Source organism: Gossypium hirsutum, chromosome D06 (assembly GCF_007990345.1).
Source record: "Gossypium hirsutum isolate 1008001.06 chromosome D06, Gossypium_hirsutum_v2.1, whole genome shotgun sequence".
In the NCBI taxonomy this organism is placed as follows: Eukaryota; Viridiplantae; Streptophyta; class Magnoliopsida; order Malvales; family Malvaceae; genus Gossypium; species Gossypium hirsutum.
In genome coordinates this window covers 66,624,163-66,628,823 of record NC_053442.1, presented here as the reverse complement: position 1 = coordinate 66,628,823, position 4,661 = coordinate 66,624,163, and the positions used below count along the sequence as shown (strand labels likewise).

The 4,661-nt window shown below is 36.3% G+C and overlaps 1 pseudogene; it reads left to right on the top strand.

The window, feature by feature from the left end:
- Nucleotides 1–419: 419 nt before the first annotated feature.
- Nucleotides 420–4,159, top strand: LOC107963749 (lysophospholipid acyltransferase 1-like; annotated as a pseudogene).
- Nucleotides 4,160–4,661: the final 502 nt, after the last annotated feature.

The following is a 4,661-nucleotide window of genomic DNA, read 5'->3' as shown; positions in this document are numbered from 1 at the left end:
ATCCCAAAACCACTATTTCGACTAGGCCCAAAATCGGGGCTGTTACAAAAGTTATTTGCAACCATCAAAAAAACTCCAAAGATGAAGATGACAGTCTTGTTTCCACCCAACAAAAGCCCACCCGAGAACCCACAGCCAAAACATCAAACCTGTCTAAATAATTAGTGTTTCCAAATTATCCTAAATCCAAAAATTTTGAAACTTAATCGAATTCGCAAACCTAGGGCGCGCTTCAATGGGCAATCCCGCCCGTCCTCACCACTCTCCATTCAATGCATGACAAAATGCCGCATTTGGGAATAAACAAATAAAACCCTTTCGAGCAACGTACATGTATATTCAGAATACCTAACTTGACCACGGTTGCATTTGATCATAACCAAGAACAAATCACCAGTTTCGTGCATCTCGAGGTAAAATGCAAAATACACGGTTAAATTTCGAATTCTCAAAATCAAAATTACTGACCATTCCCGATCTCATCATTTCCCTTCCTTTCCACTTCTCAGTTCGGTCTGAATCAAATCCCAAACGAAGATGGAACTTGACATGGTGACTATGGCCGCATCGATCGGGGTATCGGTGCCGGTGATTCGGTTCCTTTTATGCTTTGTGACGACTATACGAGTTTTCTATGGCGACTTGTTCCAGGTCCACTAGCTAAACATCTTTACTCAGCCTTTACAGGAGCGTTGCTTTCCTATCTGTCATTTGGGTTTTCTTCAAATCTGCACTTTTTGGTGCCCATGTTGTTGGGTTATGCTGCAATGGTTCTTTATCGTCCCAAGTGTGGGATTATCACTTTTTTCTTGGGTTTCGGTTTTTTGATTGGCTGGTAAGTCTTTCATTGGTTTTTGTTAAGAAACTTGTCGTGGACTTTATCTTAAGATTGTTATATTCTGTCCTGTTTACATGCTTGACATTTAAAAAGATCAGCATTTTGATTTATGCTTTTGGGTTTGTAATTCTAGAAATTGAATTATTTCTATTTTTATCTTTAGGAAAAGGTTGTAGAGGGGGAAAAAACCTGATGGTCATGCCTGCTGGGTTTTCATGCTAAATTGACTGACAAAATTATATGTTTGTCTTCTTGAATACTTTAGTAAATGCATATACACTTTTCATTCCTTTTAACATCTAAGGTTGTTGACGATGCTGGTGAAAATTTGTGGGAACAATATTGCTTATGCAACACTTGATTGATATTAGATTATCTATTGAAGTTTTTTTGAAAATCCTTTTAATGCATGCGCTATAAACTGAGTCTTTGTAAATAATACTTATTTTAGAATCTTGACTATTCCTTTTTTATATGTTTGTAGCCATGTATATTACATGAGCGGGGATGCATGGAAGCAAGGAGGTATCGATGCCACTGGTAAGCATGTTTAGAGTTTCTCCTTCATATTGCTGTATTGAGCATTGATGAATCTTCAACCCTTTGTTTATCACAATTAGTTCATCGTGATTCCAAGTTGGGACAGCTCCTAAGGATAATGTTAGAAAAAACCATTTGCATTGCTTTGGCTGCATAGGACTAGGACACATCAAAAGATGCCCCTGCTAGAAGAATGGAGTAAACAGGTGACTTACAGATAAAAGGTTGAAGGGGCACCAAAAAAGGACCTGGTTGGAGGTGGTAACAAATTCTATGAATCTATTAGATTTTGAAGAGAGGATGGCAACTGATAGGAATGATTGGAGGAAGAGGATTCATGTACCTGATGTAAATGTCTCTAGGTTTTTGTTCTTGTAGCTGACACTTTGTTTGGACTGTAATGCTTAATATGTTCCTGCTTTGACATTTAATTTACATTGTTGAAAATGCATCTATGTACATTATTATTCAAGGTTTCCCATGGTTATCAGTTTTCTAGGGAGCGCTTTTGTACTTTATACATGTTAGATAATTGTGGGGCACGTTCTGATGATATTTAGGCGCGTTGATGGTCTTGACACTGAAAGTCATTTCATGTGCAATGAACTACAATGATGGATTGTTGAAAGAGGAAGACTTACGTGAGGCTCAGAAAAAAAATCGGTTGATTAAGCTACCTTCTTTGATTGAATACTTTGGGTACTGCCTGTGCTGTGGCAGTCACTTTGCTGGTCCAGTTTACGAGATGAAGGACTACCTTGACTGGACTGAAGGGAAGGGGGTAAGTTTGTTATGTTGCTTGTATTTCTGCATGCCTTTTCTACTCTGAAGATACCAGGATGCAGCTTTGGTGATCTTTCTTCTTCTTCTTGCCCTCCTCCCCTTTTAAAGATTTGGGCTCATTCAGATAAAGGACTATCACCATCACCATATGTAGCAACTCTACGAGCGCTTGTCCAAGCTGCTTTTTGTATGGCCATGTTTCTTTACCTTTCACCATCTCATCCCTTGTCAAGGTTTACTGATCCTGCATACCAAGAATGGGGATTCTGGAGGAAGTTGAGTTACCAGTATATGTCTGGTTTTACAATGCGGTGGAAATATTATTTCATCTGGTCAATTTCAGAGGCTGCTATGATTATATCTGGCTTGGGTTTCAGTGGATGGACTGAATCTTCACCACCAAAACCAAAATGGGATCGAGCAAAGGTTGTTGATATCCTAGGATTTGAGTTAGCAAAGAGTTCAGTGCTTTTACCACTTGTCTGGAACATACAAGTCAGCACCTGGCTTCGTCATTGTGAGTGTTTCTTGCTGCTATTCATTTCTGTGTTTTGTTGGTCAGTTTTGCTTAAATATGCTGTTGGTGTATATTGTACATGTAAATATAATGCTTAACAATCTGAACAGCTTTTGGAATTGGTTTCTGATTTCATTAAGGTTGATCCTCTGGCTTTTATTATTATTATTGGATTCTTGATGGCTAGATGCTGTCCGGTGGTAGGTATATGTCCCCCATTTGTCTAAATCTCCATCAACTGTTAAATTTTGTGTGATGAGTCAAAGCATGGAAGAAAAGGATAAATTAGTTAATTAATAAGTTTTTATATATATATTTTTGGATAACTTTTTATTTGTTTGATTACAATATTTTATGGCTTTTAGCTTTTAAAGTAACAGCAGTTATTTTAGTTTTGTTCGCATGAAGCACTTCTTGGATATCTGGGGCATTTGAATCAAATACAAGCTAAAGTCATAAGATATCCAGAGTGAAAAGTTAAAATAGTACTCTATTGGTGCAGATGTTTATGAGAGACTTGTTAAGAAGGGGAAGAAGCCTGGTTTTTTCCAGCTACTGGCCACACAGACCGTTAGTGCTGTTTGGCATGTGAGTCATTTGCTACACTACTGAAAAACCTTTATGATGTTCTTATAGTTGTCTTCCTTTTGTAAAAGGCAATTCTAAAAAATATGATAGTAGAATTCACTCGAAAATTTCCTGGCGCTAACCTTTTGTTCTTGCCTTCTCTGATTTGTTATAGGGACTGTATCCTGGGTACATCATATTCTTTGTTCAATCAGCTTTGATGATTGCTGGTTCAAGAGGTATTGATTTGTGCATCGTTATTGTTATTCAGATCATTGTATTATTACATTTATTTGTTCACCTCTCCCATTTTCTTTCTGAGCAGTTATTTACCAATGGGAAAAAGCTGTACCCACAAACATGGCTCTTGTGAAGAAAGCATTTGCCGTGGTGAACTTTGCTTACACACTTCTGGTTCTGAACTACTCCTGTGTTGGCTTTATGGTTACTCCCTCTCTCTAGTAAAGTTAAACCATTAATTTTTTGAAATTTATCATCTTTGGGTGATAATTCGCTCACCCAATCAAGCCATTAATCGGTTGGCCATGTCACTGGACAGATGGTCTGGGATGATCAAGATAATATTATTTCCGTAACTTAGCTTTTAATATACTTCCCTTGTTGTATGGTACAGGTATTAAGCAAGCACGAGACACTTGCATCATATGGGAGTGTGTATTATATTGGAACCATCATTCCGATAGCATTGATTATCTTGGGCTACATAATACCTGCAAAACCTGCCAGGTTTAAAGCTCGTAAAGAGCAGTGAGTACTGAGTAGGCTAAAGCCAATTTTCTTCTCTTTGGAGTTAGATTTGTATCGTTTGCTTTGACCACTGGAATTTTCGGGCTTTGTTTAACGTTATTGTATGTGGGTTTCGCATAAAATTTATGGAAAAGCCATTCCTGAAATCGTGCAATGTTAGTCGAATCCGTTTCTTTTCAACATTATTTACAACATTTGACATCTTGTCTCCGTCCACTTTAAGCATGATTCATCTTACTTGGTTTTGGCATTAAGCAGGGGATTGTAATTTGCTTCCACGTTTATCGGCTTTGTTTGTTTGGTAGATGTAATAGAAAATTAAAAAGATCGAAAAGTTGAAAGGGTAAAAATATAAAAAGATATTAAAAATATTAATAAGAAAGATGAAAAAGTTGAAAGAAAATAATTTTCTTTTCAATCATTGCATATTGAAAAATAAGAAAAAAATAAAAAAAATAAAACTTAGGTTTTAAAAAAAAAACTTTGTTATGGTATGTTTTAATATTATTTCTTAGATATTGAAATTTGTCACATATTTACTATTATACTTTTGAACTAATGGCTTTGTCACTTTATTTTTATAGATTCTACTTTACAACTAAATTCTAATTCTTGATTAAATTTTGCTATGCAATTTTAAACTTTGAT